The 18,363-nt window shown below is 48.3% G+C and overlaps 1 protein-coding gene across 2 annotated transcripts in view; it reads right to left on the minus strand.

The window, feature by feature from the left end:
• KCNJ1 (potassium inwardly-rectifying channel, subfamily J, member 1) overlaps window positions 1-9,077 on the minus strand; it is a 32,965-nt gene extending 23,888 nt beyond the window's left edge. Inside the window, exons 1-2 of one of the 2 annotated variants that reach the window (XM_010844684.1) lie at window positions 8,873-9,077; window positions 2,595-2,872 (exon numbers count right to left, since the gene is read on the minus strand). The gene's annotated coding sequence lies outside the window, so the exon portion shown is untranslated. The remainder of the gene's footprint in view (window positions 1-2,594; window positions 2,873-8,872) is intronic. The other variant, XM_010844683.1, reaches the window with a different exon arrangement.
• Window positions 9,078-18,363: the final 9,286 nt, after the last annotated feature.

Here is an 18,363-nt window from a genome sequence, read left to right on the forward strand (position 1 = left end):
TGAAAAATTTTAATAAAATAATGCAGAATTTTTCAAAGAAACAGAAGAATTTTTCAATGTAGACGTGACTTGCAGGAAGAGGCAACATAAAGAAATCAGGAAGTCTCTTTGCTAGTAGTACATCAGGGATTCTAGAAGGTTCTATATGAGCAACAGTGAAGGTATTGCCCATCAGACCAGGTGTTACACAGGACCCGTGGAGATGTGCCTGGGCCCCTCCCCACCCCACCCGCCACAGCCCCACTGCCCAGGGTTACCCTCATGAACTCCAGGGTGGGGGACTGGGGAGCGTCCACAGCGCAGAGGCAAGACTAGCATCTTTCTGTGTGTGCTTGCCTTCTCTCCGTCCCCCAACACAGCCGGGCCTGGAAATGGTTCAGCATCTGGACACTAGTCCCCAGCAAAATATGCATGGCCTTTACAGTGTCTGCATTTGGAAATTAGCCTGTCTGTGGTCTGGCTGTTGGTGTCCCTGCAGTCCCCTCATCCACAGGGCTAAGCCGGCAAAGACAGCACCCACTGCACCGTCAGCTCCCGCCCAAGCTCTGTCCAGAGTGAAGCAGGCGGACAAGGGGATTAAAGAGGCCTGCTTCCCAGAACAGCATCCCCAGAGAGCTGAGGAGGGGGACGACGGTCCAGGCAAGGGTGGGGTCTGCAGGGCTGGCACCCTGGGGAGAAGTGCCCCAGAGCCTTTGGAATAGAACAAGAGTAACAGCTAGATGATGCGAAGAGCAGCCTCACTGGAAAAGACCCTGATGCTGAGAAAGACTGAGGGCAGGAGGAGAAGGGGCCGACAGAGGATGAGATGCTGGATGACATCACCGACTCAATGGATATGAGTTTGAGCACACTAACTTCAGGAGGTAGTGAAGGATGGGGAGCCTGGTTGCTGCAGTGCATGAGGTTGCAGAGTAGGACACGACTGAGCAACTGAACAGCAACAGTAAGAAGGCAGTGAGGGGCTGGTGAGGGGATAAAGCATCTCTGGGAGCTCTAGGACAGGAAGGAAGCTTTGAGGTGGCTCATTTATGGGGTAGACCCAGGCTGCTTGAAGAAAAACTTAGCCAGGGGAGATGGTCAGAAGTGGCTGTTCCTCCCTGGTCCAGGCTTAAACTTAGAAGCAGATAGCTGCACCTTCAAAACACCAGAGAGAGTGGGATTGTGGAGGACTCACCTACCTGGTTCAAGAACATGAGATCAAGAGTGAGGGGCTCGTGACTGCCTTCTGCCCCCGAACCCCTCCCCTGAGAGCCAGGTGTGAGTTCCTGTCTGTGTAAAGAAATACTTCCTTCTGAAACCCATCCCTACCACTCAGCACCTGGACACCCAGCTTCTTCCTGATGCCTAACCCACATCCTCAGGCTGAGATTTGAATCTACTGTCACCTAACCTTCAGCAGGTGTGAGAAAACCAGCCCTCTCCATGTTAGAAAGCAATTTTAGCCCACATCTCTCATCGACCTTCTCAAATGACAGCCTGTTTCTCAGCTTCCCTTCACTGTCACTAGACTCAAATCCTTTGGAAGGAATTTGCCCACTCCATGCCGAGTGATGAATCTCTCTGCTCACATCGCTCTGGGCACAAGCCTGGCCTGGGCCCTTTTCCCTCCCCTCCCCACACTCCCACTCACAAGTTCCTTAAAGAAGCATCTTTGTCTGTAAAAATCCAAAACGACAAACAGCTTCAGAGGCCAGAGGAAGGCATGTGCGATAAAAAGGTAAATAAAATCCAAACCTACAACACACTTCTACTTCTCAGCCAGCCCCTTTCCCCAGGAGACTTCATCTTGTCCTTGTCTTGACAGTGGTGAGCGTCCACACAGCTCTCACTCCCAGTGGTCTAGGACAAAGGAGTGTGAGAACCTAGACTCAAAGGGTTGCTCAGAAGGGTGCAGGTAAGCACTCTGAGTTAGAATCTCTCAGAGGTACCCTCTTTTGCTGTTGTTCAGTCACTCAGTCGTGTCTGACTCTTTGCAGTCCTGTGGACTGCACCACACCAGGCTTCCCTGTCCTTCACCATCTCCCAGACTTTGCTCAGACTCAGGTCCATTGAGTTGCTGATACTATCCAACCATCTCATCCTCTGTCACCCCCTTCTCCTCCTGCAGCATCAGGGTCTTTTCTATGAGTCAGCTCTTCACATCAGATGTCTCTCTACTCCATCAAAAGGGATGGAGCAGTTGGGACAGTGGATAAGTCTTCTCTCCTTGACCCCCTCACCCCCACCTCACTGGGGCAGCCCAGGAAATAGACTGGGTGGGAGGGGAAAGCCCAGCCCCTTCAGACAGAATGTGCCCCCACTCATGCTTCCCTTGTTCTTTCCTGTCTGAACTCCCAGGAGCCTGAAATTTCTGCAAGGAAGGGACAGGGTGCTCACACTTTGGAAAAGTCGGGCACATGGTGGAATTCCCCAGAGGTCTTCCTAGGGGATCCTCTGACCACTCCTGTGACTTATCTCTGACTGTCTCCACTCCATGCTTGATTCATCAGCTGTCCCACCCTTCTCAGCCAGCCTCTGAATCCCCTGGTCCCTGACTTGGTCGAATGCCTTCCAGCACAAGACTGGGATTACTGTTATCTCTCCCAGCATCTCACCAGTGACTTGGACTCCAAAAGGCCACACCGCACAGAATTCTTTTCCTGTGAGAAGCTAGCAACAGTTCTTCATACTTTCCGAGCTCTGTCAAGCCCCTCAAGGACACGTGGCAGATCTGGACAGAGCCAGAAAGCTCCCAAGAATTTAATCAAGGGCAGCAAAGCATGAGTCTCCCCCGAGGGTAGTAGTCACCTGAGAGAGCGGTGCTGGTTCCAGCTGCAAAGACGGTTTAGCCTGTTGCTTTCAGTGGTGTTGTGTTGCATATTTAAATCTGCCCCTAGGGATACAGTAGCACATTGGTATACCGCCCTGCCCCCCATAGATGAAATTCCCAACCTGACCCAAGAAACATTGATGGTTGTGCAGTTAGAAAAGAGAGAGGGGCCGCAGATGGACATCGGAAAATTCTGAATACATGAAAATTTCTGGTTTGTATTTCAGAGTACTCAAAACGAATGTTCTATTAAAGCCTAAGGGGTGACCTGCCTCTGTGAGTGTTTAGGAGTCTGGGTAACTGCAGCTTAGAGCCTGGGCAGACACACGGCCACCAGAGCAGACCACACACAGGGGGACCAATTTAGGAAAAAAATGACAGGTTACCTTGAGGGAGGAAGTCATCAAGCTAAAGCCCTACATGGTGAATTCAGATTTCTGCTTTTCCTGTGGGTTCTAGAAAGTCTTGGACTCTTTTAGGCCTTAGTTTCTTCTTTCCTACCATGAGTGAGCTGGAGCATTTGAACCCTTAGGATGACTCTTTAAAATTAGTTATATATGTGTATGTGTGTAAGTAAATTACTTTGCTGTACACCTAAAATGAACAACATTGTAAATCAACTACACACCACTACAAAATAAAAATCTGCCAAAAGAAAAAAATTTTAGCTCCCATGATTTTTTTTTTAATGGGATGGCACTGGTTGGGTTTTATATAACAGCCAAAATCCTTTTAGAGTTTTTGAGAAGGAACTATTCCTTGATAGGATCATCTTTAGATGATCGTTGGTCTTGAATTTGCCCGTTGTCTGCATTATTCTTGGCTTCTTTGTGTTCTTCAGACAGAACCAGGGACTTTTAGGGATGAGGACCTCCCTCCCATTGTCTGCTCATGGATTCTGACAAGGCATCGGCAATGATGGGGAGAATTCTCTGAACATCTTTCATCACAGAGCCAGCAAGGATGGCTTAGGACCCTCCGTATGCAGCAGGGAATAGAATTCTCTGAGCCCCATGACCTTGGGTTATGTTTTGTTTCTTGTTAACTTTTCTAGGTCTACCTGTCTCCCATGAATTTTTCCTTCATCTTTTTTTTTTTTTGAAGGTATTTGCTTTTGCAATGGCAACCCACTCCAGTACTCTTGCCTGGAAAATCCCATGGATGGCGGAGCCTGATGGGTCCATGGGGTCGCTAAGAGTTGGAGATAACTGAGCGACTTCACTTTCGCTTTTCACTTTCATGCACTGGAGAAGGAAATGGCAACCCACTCCAGTGTTCTTGCCTGGAGAATCCCAGGGACCGGGGAGCCTGGTTGGCTGCCGTCTATGGGGTCTCACAGAGTCGGACACGACTGAAGCAATTTATCAGCAGTAGCAGCAGCTTTTATTCCATTTTTTTTCCCAGTTCCCACATATGCTCCCTGTTTATTCATGAAGATTATGAACTATTAATACCTGATCAAGCCAAATCACTTTTGCTGTCTGGAGCAGAGCTAGAATTACTCGTGAATCATACATAATCCAGGAGATAGAGTAGACTGGGAAGATCTGATCCTTTTCTCTCTTTTTTTAGATTTTTTTTTTTTTCCTGGTACTGACTGTCTTGTGGCTTGCAGGCTTAGTTGTCCCTTGGCATGTTCCCCAACCAGGGATCAAACCCACATCACCTGCACTGGAAGGTAGATCCTTAACTACTAGATCACCCAGGAAGTCCCTGGTTCTTTCTCTTTACTTTTGGCTTTAGACTAAGTCATCACTGCCTGGTACTTTGTCTTCTCAACCTATATAATTTTAATGATCTTATTGGCCTTGAGATGAAGGTAGATGGATGGTCCCTTGGATCTATTCCTTAACGCCTTTATCAGGCTGAGCATCACCTCCACCTCTGAAAAGGCTGAGCTGATGTGGAGGAAAGTGATGGTGGCAAATAGAGCCATTACAACTGATTAACGTAGTCAACTATCCTCAGTTAACTATTGAACAAACTTTAATTTCTATGCGAAGAAATTCACTCAACTGGGCTTGAACTTGCAACACAAAGTGTATTCTGGCACAGTCTTCTTCTCAGGCCTCACAGAAACTAAGCTGAAACACTGTGAGTCCTTGTGGGGACCCCAGGAGTTACTTCATCTCCAGGAAAAGGAGTCCTAGGGGCCCCTGAAGGTGGCTACTCTGACATGAGCGTGTCCACACTTAAAGTCCAGTGTGCTGTTTCCTCCAGGTATTTTGAGCTGTGAGATCTCAGTATTCCACAGCCTGTTACCCGCCTGTTGAGTGGAAGGGGGAGGGACGTTTGGTGGATCTTGGGGTCAGATGGACTCACTGCCTGTGGGACCAGCCCTGAGCATCTCAGATGCTGTGATAGGATGGGGGTCACACGGACTCAGATGCTGTCCTTTCCGCATCATGGCCAGGAGGGCCCAGAGTGAGTGACCATGCCTGAGATGTCAGTGCCTCCACTGACCCCAGCAAGGGATAATCATCTTATCAGTGTCATTCTGTTCCCTGTAGCCCGTTGGAAAGAAACTCAGGAATTCTGACTTCACTTATCCTCCCTTTCTCTCCATCATTTTGCTGTGCTGTGTGCTTAGTCACTTAGTTGTGTCCAGCTCTTTGAGACCCCATGGACTGTGGCCCACCAGGCACCTCTGCCCATGGGGATCCTCCAGGCAAGAATACTGGAGTAGGTTGCCATGCCCTTCTCCAGAGGATTTTCCCAACCCAGGGATTGAATCCAGGTCTCCCGCATTGCAGGCAGATTCTTTACCATCTGAGCCACCAGGGAAGCCCATGAATACTGGAATAGGTAGCCTATCCCTTCTCTAGGGGATCTTCCTGACCCAGGAATCGACCCGGGGTCTCCTGCATTGCAGGCAGATTCTTTGCCAGCTGAACTACCAGGGAAGCCAATACTTCCCTGCAAAATGGGCCTGAAAATAGACTGACTCATAGGAATAGGGCTTCCCAGGTGGTGCTAGTGGTTAAAAAACCTGACTCCCAAAGCAGGAGACATAGGAGACATGGATTTGATCCCTGGGTCAGCAAGATCCCTTGGAGGAGGGCATGGCAACCCACTCCAGTATTCTTGCCTGGGAAATCCCATGGACAGAGGAGCCTGGCGGGTCACAGTCCATAGGGTCACACAGAGGTGGACATGACTGAAGCGGCTTAGTATGCATGCATGCATAGAAAAACCCACATGGAAGACATCTCAGCATCTGCTCAGTGTGAGTGGGGAATGCTTTGCAGCAATTAATGGTGCATAGAGTAATCTTTTTAGAACCTTCACAGAGGCCTCTAATGCTCAGTGATTCTGTTATTATTTCTAATATTGTCTCAGCTGTTTGCTCCACAGTTGGGAGGGACACATTTTCTGCCCTGCCTCCTAAGGGTTGACAGCGGGGCTCAGCAGAGACCTAGAGCAATGCCCTGTCTAGGGCTGGGCACTCGGGGCAAGGAGAAGGAAACACAGGCTCACTTTGCTGAAGACGTGCTTTCTCGGCAGACAGGCAGTTGCTCATTTTGGTGATGGAGGAAAACAAATGACCAGGGATTTCACTTCTGAGGTGGGGGTCCCTGAAAGGCCAGCCCCCTAGCCTACACAGTGCCCACCTCCCATGAGGTCCAAGCCTGTTAACTTATTTCTCTGGGTTCAAGAGGCCATGTGGCTTGAGGGTAAGTATAGAGAAAATGCTTTTTTCTACTCAAAGTTTGCTCATCATTTGGACTTTGGGGAAATTTACAGAATGAGACCAGCTAACCCTCAGGTTCCCATGTTCAGGGCTATACTTCATCCTCGCAGCCAGAGTGCCCCAAATCTTGTGCATTCTGCCTTTTAGTAATTTCCCAACTGGTTTCCAGAAATTGTCTTATCCCAGCCCAATTCACCTGGCACTTTGCACACAAAGCAGCTTTTCTAAGTTGTAAATACGACCTCACGTGGCTTCCCACTGCCTTCAAGACTGTGCTGCTCTCGTGGGTATCGTACACAAGGTCCCTCATCACGGGCGCTCGCCCTGCAGCCTCGTCTTTCTTCTCCCCTCCCCGTCCACCCACTCCAGCCACAGTAGCCCCACATCCCCTGAAGATGTCACATTTTCTCATGCCTCTGTGTTTTTGTAAATACTACCTCGTATTCAGGAATGTCCTTCCTCTTGCCCCCACCAGTCCCATCCTGCCCACCCAGGGAGTTGAGGACTACCCTTCCACACAGGCAGTGATTATATCATGACTACATTGGGCACTTGCCCCACTCAAGTTTAACAGTCTATCTCCATGTACCCAAGCCCTGAACAGTAACTGCCATGAGAACAAGGGCTATTCAATAATACCCAGGACTTCGCAGAGCTCCCAGAACACAATGGGTGCTCATTCTAAGCTTGTTGAAAGGCAAATGAGGAAAAAATACCTGTATGTCTAAGACTAATAGTAATGCAGAGGGCAATGATGAAGAGAAGAAAATAGGATGAGCATCTTGAATTTTAGAACCAAGAGGAGTAGGATTTGGGTCAAACTCAGGCCCTATAAGCAATCCCAGGGAGAACTCAAAGAGGAAGAATTAAGAAGCATTCACGCCATGGAAACCACGGGACAAGTAAGAGGCAAAGCATGTGATCAAAGCTGATTCCTTGGGAAATCACTGAGCTGTGAAAAGGTCCAGGGTAGATTTGTAACCTGGCACAGAAAAAAATGAATTGCTGGGAAAAGGAAAGAAGACATGCATGAGAAATCCTGACTCTCAGCTCTGCAGAGCATTTCTTGGCAATTACAGCATCTTATGTATTTAAAAAAAAATACACAGAAAAAAAGCCACCAACAGCATCAAAGCTCAGAGAACCATTTATAAGTCATCCGCTCCCTGTGCTGACCTGCAGATTCAGCCCGCACCTGAGCTGACTTGAGGTCCTCCTTACTGAGGGATAGGGAAGGGGACAGGAAGCATCTTCGTGCCTTACATATTAAAATAAATCTTTTTTCTAATGGTTCATTACTTCACAAAGCACCCCTCCCCTGCCCCTCACCGTGTTTGGAAAAACTGAAGCTAACTTAGTGAGAATACATTTTCAAAAAACAGGCCAGAGTAAGGCAAGACAAGCTAAGCCCACGACCGAAGGGCATCAGGCAGTGGACTAAGTTAAGTCCTTGTCAAAAACAGCGCGCTTCCCGTCTCCGTGCCTGGCTCCATCTGCATGCCCAGCTACAGTAAAAAGCAAACACGTTCTTCCTAAACCTTACCAATTGCTAAAGACAAATATTTTTGGAGCCGCTATGCACAGCATCTGTACAACATGGTTGTTTGGAGAAGGGGACTGCAGATCTGCTTGTTCTCAGGCTTGTAGAAAGCAGAGCACAGGGAACAGGTGTCGTACACCGTCAGAGCACCCATACGGCTGACACTGAACAAACCTGGAGGATCCCAGATGACTTAACTTGGAATCAAGCAACATTTCATCAAATGAAGGAAAGGCATTTGGGTGCAGGTAAGCCAAGCGTCTTATTAATACTAACGTGTTCCACTCAAACAAGGCTTCAGCCTCTTGCACAGTGGACCTCGCTAGCACCTTTGTGTGCATGTGTGCTAAGGCACTTCAGTCGTGTCCGACTCTTTGCAGTCCTATGGACTGTAACCTGCCAGGCTCTGCTGTCCTTGGGCTTCTCCAGGCAAGAATACTGGAGTGGGTTGCCATGCCCTCCTCCAGGACTAGCACCTTACCCTCTGCCAAAATGACAGCAAAGGCAGAGAGAGGTCTGCCCTTGCAGGGGCTAACGCTGTCAGGGACACAAGTCCATGCAGGTCTCCACCACCATGAGGAGGCAGTGAAGCTAGGCATGACACTCAGGGCTGTGGAACCACGAAGGGCGGCCAGGATGGAGCTCATGGCTCATCATTCATTTGCAAACAGAAGACCCACAGCATCAAGCGAGGGAGTTAAAATCACACCATTATAATCTGGGAACAGAGAACAATCCTGTCTAGATCTGAAATGGGGAAATGAAGACTAAATTTCCACCAGAATTAACTTCTTCTTTCCCCAAAGGGGCAATATGGCATTTCTCCGCTTACCTCATGGATTGCCAGCATGAATGCAGAGACAAAAGCTCAGTTCCTTGGTCCCCGAGAGAGCAGCCAGGTCCTTGACGTGAGTGAGTCCTTGCACCTTTGGTCCCAAGAGTTTGGATGGCACGGGTGAAGGGGCCCAGGGCCCTGCTGGTTTTTATGAGTCTGTGGGTCAGCTCAGACCGGCTGCCAACTCATCTGTATGCAATGGCTCTCAAAGAACACAGTTTATTTAGAACCGGATCCAACAAGAGGAGGCGTGGCGGGTAAGTGGGCAGGATACAGCAGAGGTGTTGAGCCGCCAGGGCTAATTATGAGGGATCTGTTTATGGAACTGTACTGGAACCAGTGTGCTGCGGCTGAGTGTCCCAGACAAACACACGCATGAAGGCTAGATGCTGCCGGGTCGGGGAGGAGCCCTTCAAAGCTTCTGCCCCATGACTCCTCTGTGGTCACAGCTCAGGCTGATCTGTCTGTCCCTTGGCCATCATCACCTACCATAGTTTCAGTTCAGTGTAGAACTCTGTAGCCAAAGATTTACAGTAGAGCTGACTGGGAAGGAAGCCCTAGAGCACCAACTTTTCACCTGGGGACAAGGTCCTAGCTTCTCTCCCTGGAGTCTAGAGTAGAGAGTGAGGTCATGGAGGTGACAGACTTGGCACGCACTTGGCATTGAGTAACTGTTCCAGAAATCAGCACACCCCAGGGTCTGCTTTCTTTCCTTCTTCCCATCCCACCCTCGAGGGTCATCTCTGGCTCACACATCTTGTCTTATACTCTCTTATGGGTGTGACACAGGGGTCAGTGTTCCCCCTGCCCTGGTGGTCTTTGTGGGCCTTCACTCACTCCACTGCTGGTCACCACTGGAGCATCAGAAAGCGGTCCCCCTAGTAAACTGTCACTCTGCACTCGTGGAGTATTGGGAGGTCAATACAGGCACCCTTCACCCTCTGGTCTCCACTCAGCACCTCACCAGACTGTTGTTGTTGTTCAGTCACTCAGTCCTGTCCGACTCCTCTGTCCTCCACAATTCAGCACCAGGGCTCTCATCTTCAATTTCAGAGCAGGAGGCCAAGGAGCCACAGAGTCCCTGGGTCAGCATGAGTCACAGAGATACCTTTCATTCTCCCAATCAGCCTCCAGATAACTGAAAACACGAACACATACCTCTTGCAAAGCTAAACACTAATTCTCCAGTCAGTGCAGAACCACTCAAAATGAGGAAAACAAAGGGTTCCTTAAGTGCCTCATTCATTTGCAAGTCAGGTCCCTTGCAGGATGGAGCCAGAGCGTCTCATTATTTTGGAGAACAGGTAGCTATTTTACCTCCATTCCCCCTCTCCCCTTGCCCCCCATTCAGACCAGCCCCTGGGGACCAGCTGGGAATTAGAAAGAGGGTGTTGCTAGGCAACCTGGAGGGCAGGGCTGCTGACTCTCCCAGTTCCAGGCATCTTGCTCATAATAGGGAAGGTGAATCAGATGGAATATTGCATCTTCCATAGAACCAACATGTATCGTTTTCTCAGTCTCTCCTCCTGCCTTCATGGGGAAGTCCTGCTCCTGCTCCCCCATCTGCTGCTTCTTCCACCTCCGTGGTCACAGACACAGTCCTCCTTGCCCCGGCAGCCTGGGACAGTGAGCAGAGGGCCTTTCTCCCTGGCTTTACCCAGGTCCCACTTTGCTGGTGCTCACAGGAATTAACTCCTCAAACACAGCCTGGAGCCCCAACCTCCACACCTGAGCTGGGGGACCAGAGCTCATGGAAGGCTTTTCTTTTCCTTTTCTTTAAAGAAATTTGGAGCATTGCAAAGATATTATTCCATTCATGACTAATATTCCAAGGGGAGCAACTTATATAAACAGTAGGTCTTTGGAGGGGCTTCCCATGTGGCTCAGTGGGTAAAAGAATCTGCCTTCAATGTAGGAGACCCAGGTTTGATCCCTGAGTTGGGAAGATCCCCTGGAGGAGGAAATGGCAACCCACTCCAGTATTCTTGCCTGGAGAATCCCACGGACAGAGGAGCCTTGCAGGCTGTAGTCCGTGGGGTCTCAAAGAGTCAGACACGGCTGAGCGACTAAACAACAGCAGCAATAAACCTGCAAGCTGTCTCCCTTGCACATAATGGGGAGGGGATTCCCTGTGTCCCAGGCTACTGCCTCCTACAGATGTGGCTGGCGTCCTCTGATTCAGGAAGGGCAGGAAAGGCCATTCCACAACAAGCAAACACATCGTCCCTCAGACCAGCCTCCAGCTCCTGAGTGGGCAGGACAGAGGGACTTCTGCTGGAAGATGTTCTTTCATCTTTGTGCCTCGGTTTTTTTTTTTTTTTCTTTGAAGAGAACCAGTGTCTGGTGAAAGAGATGGTACAATGCGAACATGTCTGCCCCAGAAGAGAAGTAGGTTATCCCACTGAGGTGACAAAAAAGCAAGAGCACCGTCACACGGGCTTCCCAAGGAATGGTTTTGAGAAGCCCGTGTGCAAGAGATGAAAAGCTTTCCTCCGAAACACTGACTGCCTTTTGAAGAGGGTAGCACCCCCACTGCCCTGTGAGAAATTCCAGGTCAAGGGACATTAAAAAAAAATAGGGTGGAACAAAGGGAGAATTTTGACAATTCTGTTTCATTCACTAAAGGCTTGTTGAGGGCCTTTCTGTAGAAGCCACAGTACCAGGCACTTGGCGAATTACAACATGAATAAATCATGGTGCCTGCCTTCAAGAGTTTAAGGCTTCATAGAGGAAAAGACATCACGGGCACAATAAGGCATAAATGCGTGGGAAGCATCATGAATAAATGGAAGAAGAGTTTTACTTTTAGCTGAGGGAGCCTCCAAGAGCTGGTGGTGCTTAGCAGGATGCTATTGGCGGGAGTGGGGTAGGATTATAACCAGGTGGTCTTGGAAGGTGGGGAGTGGATGAAGGAGAAGTAGCTTGGAGGCTGGAGAACAAAGGTGAGTTGGGGGCATGTGGGTGGGCATAAGACCAGGGGTCTTTCCAAGATCTGTTGGAAGCCCAGAGGGAAGGGCCCAACGCACCCCCTCATTCGACGTGGCAGCAACACTGGCCTGAGGTTTCCTAGGATTTCAGTCCAGTGTCCTGGACATTTTGTTCCAGATTCTCAGTTGCTCACACGTGTGGCCATAAAATCAGAAGTCAAGACAAATGAGTTCACATGATCCCAGCCAGTCACCCCTGTGTTTGTTGAATGCCCAGGGGAGGCGGGGAGGGCTGCCCAGGGAGCAGATGCCCCTCAAGCCAGGACTTGGCATGCACTTTCTCCCAGGCTCGCACATTTATGGGGGTCAGCTTCTTGCCTCAGGCACGCAAACCCTGGCTCTGGAAACTGCCGACTTCTGCAGTGATGCAGCACAGGTGCCAGTCCAGCGACCTTGAAGTTGATGGCTTTGTGGCCAAAGTGGCGGATGTGACAATCATTTCCTACCATGGGTGACCAGCCCTGCACCTCATTGCTCAAAGATCCACCCACGACGCATGTCCATGGTTGTCAGAACCTGTCGTACCTACAGGACAGACCATGAAGCCCAAACTCTCCCAGCATGTAAAGAACCTGGATTCCACTCACCAACATTGTTTTTCTGTTTTTTTTGACTGTGCCATGCAGCCTGTGGGATTTTAATTCCCCCAACAGGGATTGACCCTGGAGTAGAAAATGGCAACCCACTCCTGTATTCTTGCCTGGAGAATCCCACAGACAGAAGAGCCTGGCAGGCTACAGTCCACGGGGTCGCAAAGAGTCGGACATGACTGAGCAACTTAGTATGCACACACCAGGGATTGAACCCAGGCCCTCGGCAGTGAAAGCGCAGAGTCCTAACCACTGGCCAGCCAGAGAAGCCTTCAAAAATATGGATTCCAAAAAGCAGGTGGCACTGGCCTTCCAGCCTGGGTCCCTGCTGTCTCTCAGCCCCACAGCAACTTTGGGTGCCAGGTCATGAGGATTGTATTCAGGAGGATGAAACGGGCCTTAGAATAAGAGCCTCAAGTTCAGGGTGCAGCCTCAGAGAGCTCAGGTTGTAGGAAAAACACTGAACTTGGAATCAGAAAATCTGAGTTTGAGGTTGGCTGTCACATTGGGGTGATTACATAACCTTGCGGAGTCTCAGCTTCCTCATCTGAAAAAGAGACAAATTGCACTCACCTTATAAGTGGAAGTGCCTTGTTATTGCTAAGTGCTGTATAAACACCACTTACTATTTCATCATTATGCATAATACTAAAATCAAATAGAAGGAGAAACTAGGAATCCTGGTTTAGTTCTAAGTCCTGCACCAATGAATGCACAGAAGAGGTCACGCCATGGTCCCTACACTGTGAAGTGTGAATAGAGACCGTTGTCCCTGGTGGTCTGGGGTTGGGGGGGCTTCAGGGCTGTGGGAATGGAGGTGCTGGGTGGCTGGGGTACTCATCGGTGAACAGAGAGCACAGATAGGGCCTGACCTAGGCTTGGGAACAATTGTGTAACATGAATGCTGATGCATGGTTAGTTCAGTTCAGTTCAGTCACTCAGTCGTGTCCAACGCTTTGCAAACCCATGGACTGCAGTACGCCAGGCTTCCCTTTCCATCACCAACTCCCAGAGCTTACTCAAACTCATATCCATTGATTTGGTGATGCCATCCAACCATCTCATTGTCTGTCGTCCCTTCCTCCTCCCACCTTCAAGCTTTCCCAGCATCAGGGTCTTTTCCAATGAGTCAGTTCTTTGCATCAGGTGGCCAAAGTATTGGAATTTCAGCTTCAGCATCAGTTCTTCCAATGAATATTCAGGACAGATTTCCTTTAGGATTGACTGGTTAGATCTCCTTGCAGCCTGAGAGATTCTCAAGAGTCTTCTCCAACATCACAGTTCAAAAGCATCAGTTCTTTGACACTCAGCTTTCTTTATGGTCCAACTCTCACATCCATACATGACTACTGGAAAAACCATAGCTTTGACTAGACGAACCTTTGTTGGCAAAGCAATGTCTCTGCTTTTCAGTAAGCTGTCTAGGTTGGTCATAACTTTTCTTTCAAGGAGCAAGTGTCTTTAATTTCATGGCTGCAGTCACCATCTGCAGTGATTTTGGAGCCCCCCAAAATAAAGTCTGTCACTGTTTCCATCATTTCCCCATCTATTTGCCATGAAGTGATGGGACCAGATGACATGATCTTTGTTTCCTGAATGTTGAGTTTTAAGCCAACTTTTTCACTCTCCTCTTTCACTTTCATCAAGAGGCTCTTTAGTTCCTCTTCACTTTCTGCCATAAGGGTGGTATCGTCTGCATATTTGAGGTTATTGATATTTCTCCTGGGAATCTTGATTCCAGCTTGTGCTTCTTCTAGCCCAGCATTTCTCATGATGTACTCTGCATATAAGTTAAATAAGCAGGGTGACAATATACAGCCTTGATGTACTCCTTTCCTGATTTGAACCAGTCTGTTTTTCCATGTCCAGTTCTAACTGTTGCTTCTTGATCTGCTTACAGATTTCTCAGGAGGCAGGTCAGGTGGTCTGGTGTTCCCATATCTCTAAGAATTTTCCACAATTTGTTGTGATCCACACAGTCAAAGGCTTTGGCACAGTCAATAAAGCAGAAGTAGTTGTGTTTCTGGAACTCTCTTGCTTTTTTGATGATCCAACAGATGATGGCAATTTGATCTCTGGTTCCTCTGCCTTTTCTAAAAGCAGCTTGAACATGTGGAAATTCACAGTTCACGTACTATTGAGGCCTGGCTTGGAGAATTTTGAGCATTACTTGACTAGTGTGTGAGATGAGTGCAATTGTGCGGTAGTTTGAGCATTCTTTGACATTGCCTTTCTTTGGGATTGGAATGAAAACTGACCTTTTCCAGTCCTGTGGCCCCTGTGGAGTTTTCCAAATTTGCAGGCATATTGAGTGCAGCACTTTCACAGCATCATCTTTTAGGATTTGAAATAGCTCAACTGGAATTCCATAACCTCCACTAGCTTTGTTCATAGTGATGCTTCCTAAGGCCTACTTGACTTCACATTCCAGGATGTCTGGCTCTAGGTGAGTGATCACATCATCATGGTGATCTGGGTCATGAAGATCTTTTTGTATAGTTTTTCTGTGTATTCTTGCCACCTCTTCTTAGTATCTTCTGCTTCTGTTAGGTCCATACCATTTCTGCCCTTTCTTAATAAAATGAAAAAAAAAAAAAAGAGAGAGAATCCCAATGAATTCTGCTCTTTAAAAGCGTCTCCACATTACCTGTAAAACAACCATCACAGTAGCCTCCTGTTTTCAATCTGATCCTTTGCAAAGCACTTTTGTGAACATGGCCTTGTGTGATCATTTAAACAAGGGCAAGAAGCTACAGAAGAAGGTAAGTGATGTTCCTGGCCTCGCATCTCTGTGTCCAGTTAAGAATCACGTCCTCGATACGGCAGCTGCCCTGGAATAGAGGTGATGTGGTCTATTCTCATCACCACCCCTATCTATGCAAGCCTCCCCTCCCCAAGCCCGTCCTGACCTTGCCCCTCCTCCCCGGCTCTCTCACCAGAAGCCATGAGTGCCCTCCCCAGGTGCCCTCCAGTCCTCACTTGCAAATCCTCAGTGGAGGAGAAAGGTCCCACCCACCACTCTCCAACAGCTTCAGGGCTTGGTTTCTTCTTTTACAAAAAGTCACTAGAGCGAAATGACGGCCAGGTTCTCTGTGGATAAGGGGAGGTGAATTTTCTGGGAACAAGTGCCCAGTGGGTGTTTTCTGAGGTCACTAGAAAAGGAGGCAGAGCAGTCTTTTTCTGTGACAGCTCAACAGCCACCTTACATGATTCTTCAATCCCACAGAAGGTGTGACCATCATCAGAGAGGTTCGGGACATCTCATTCAGAGCCTGTCATCTAGCAAAGGACGAGGTTCCCTGGCTCAGTACAATCTCATGCGGCCAGGGTATCTGGGGAGGGTTTGAGCAGCTGCGGCCAGAGAGAGGAGGAGTACAGGGAGAATTTGAACTCCTCGAGAAAAATCTTCATGCAAAGAGCGAGCCGATGGATGTGAATGAAAGAACATCCCCAGGTGCACTGTCACACATGCACCTTCTAGGGAAGGGCAAGCTCATTCAATAGACTCCCACATTCCAGTCCATTGACCATGACCTGCTTCTTGTTCAACAGCCAAGACCAATAATCACCTAGTTGATCTACAATTCATGCCCTTTGCTGGATTCCAGGCTCACCTAGCAAGGTTCCCATCACGAGCTGGCCTCCCTTCTGGCTTCCCGTGTGTAGGGAGAGATGTGTTGACTTGATGTGAATTCTACCTCCCAGCACAGAGTGGTCACAGCAAATTAATGCGTTAGTTGACATTAGGAAGTCAGACCTGAACCAGTGTTCTTGGGGAGATGGTTGTGCTCAAAAATCAGGTGACTGAACTTGCAGTGGGGGTCTTGGCAAATGCTCTCAGTCAGGATCTCCAACCTCCGGGATCGAATGCCTGATTATCTGAGGTGGAGCTGGCGCAATATGAATAGAAATGAAGTGCATAATAAATATAACCCACTTAAATCATCCCCAAACCATCCTCCCTCTGCAGTCTGTGGGAAAATTATCTTCCATAAAAGCAGTCTCTGGTGCCCAAAAGGTTGGGGACCACTTAGTAAGTGATGTCACTTTCTGGGGTCTCTTGGAAGACAGCCGACTTTACACCCATGGAGACACCTGAGCATCACCATTAGCTGTGTATCCTTTCTCTATAAACTTGCATCACTATTTATGTATCTGCTACCACAAGGGGAGACATCGCTCTGGGCAGGGGCTATGATCTTATTCATTCCTGCACATTCAGAACCTGGCACAGTATCTGCTGCAGAGCAAGGGGTCAACCAATGTCTGCAGGATGGATGATTAAAAATGAATGAATGACTTGAGTTAAAGAGAGTGATTTAAAGAAATGCTTCTGCTTGTACTCTCATCTGAAATCCTAATCCAATAACAGTTCTTCAACAGTTGTTAGCCATCAAAAGTAAAAAGAACCAGAGAGGAGACAATAGCAGCAATATTTTTGAAAACTAGAAAACTGACTCATTCTATGCTTGGACAGGAAGAAACCAGGACCAGCACAATTATAACATCAGAATTCAAAAAAGTGTAGCGCAGTCCACCACTGGAGGTGAAGGGTGAACAGGCAGCTAGAAGGAGGAGGATCGATTGAGTCTGCTTAAGAAGGATCCTCTCCCTGACTTGGCCCCAGGCAAGAAGTCTCTCCCGGCTTCCCTGGCACAAGACTGGAGGTTTATTCTCTAGGATAAAGCAAAGTGCCTCTGGGTGGAGAGGGCTTGACATGACACCAATTGGGATGGGCTTTAACATCTGAGAAAAGCAAAGCTAAGTAAACACACCCAGCTATCAAAGCCCCCAGATCTAGTCCCCAACTTGATTCCAGACACCAGCACTCAGGACTTGACCTTCCAAACCAGAGACTGAGAGAGTTGGTCCTGAGGAACCTGAATATCTCCGAAAGGAAAAAGTACTAACAGAGGGTCCTGCACTGAAATGGTCCAGACAGAGCATCCTCCAGAGAGCTTGAGAGCTGTCAGACCCCATTCTCGGGGCCCAGGTTACCAGGTGTCTGAGGAGCGAAAACAAATAGACATGAAGATAAAACAAATAGCCATGACGAAGCATCTTGGAGGAAACGGAGACTACACAGGGAGAAGAAACCGCAAATGAAAGGACGCTGCCAAAATAGTGAGACTTAGAATCAGAGACGGGGGTTCTCAGAAATTAAAAATAGGAAAGCAAAACCAAAAATCTCAGAAGAAAGTGTGAAAGAAAATGTTGAGGAAATCTACAGGAGCATAGACGAAAACACAGAAAGATGAAATTGGGAGAGAAAAGATAAAGAAATGAGGGTTTTCTGAGCTTCAGATTCTAAGTGAGAGGAATTTCAGAGTGAGGGAATGGACCAGGAAGAAGGAAACCGTCAAAGAAATGTGGCCAGAACATTTCCCAGAATGCAAGGCGATGATGAAAAGAACTGCCTCGTGGGGACATCCCCGGTGACCCAGGGGTTAAGCCTATGCTTTCAACGCAGGGGGCGCTGGTTTGATCCGTTCTGAGCGAACCAAGATCCCACATGCCAGGAAGAACAGCCAAAAACTTAAAAAAGAAAAGAGCTGCTTCGTGTCTAGCACAACAGGTATAAATATTTCTCCACCAACCAGGCCCCATTTCTCTGAAATTTCAGAACACCACAGACAAAGGGAGGGTCTCGCTTGTTTTCAGAAAGGAAAGAGAGGACGGGTGAAAGGTCCAGGCGTGAATCCTGCTGTGGACACCTCAACAAGACGATGGAAAGGTGAAAGAAAACCAAGACATCTGTGAAATGTTCTGAAGGAAAACGATCTCTAATCTAGAGTCCTATATGTAGTCAAGCTGTCAATCAAGTAGAGCAGAGTCATTTTCACATAAGCAAAGTCTCAAAAAATTCAATTTGAATGCTCTCCTTCCCAAGAAACAGCTGCAGAATGTGTCC

Source organism: Bison bison, unplaced genomic scaffold (genome assembly GCF_000754665.1).
Source record: "Bison bison bison isolate TAMUID 2011002044 unplaced genomic scaffold, Bison_UMD1.0 scf7180017864205, whole genome shotgun sequence".
Taxonomy (NCBI): Eukaryota; Metazoa; Chordata; class Mammalia; order Artiodactyla; family Bovidae; genus Bison; species Bison bison.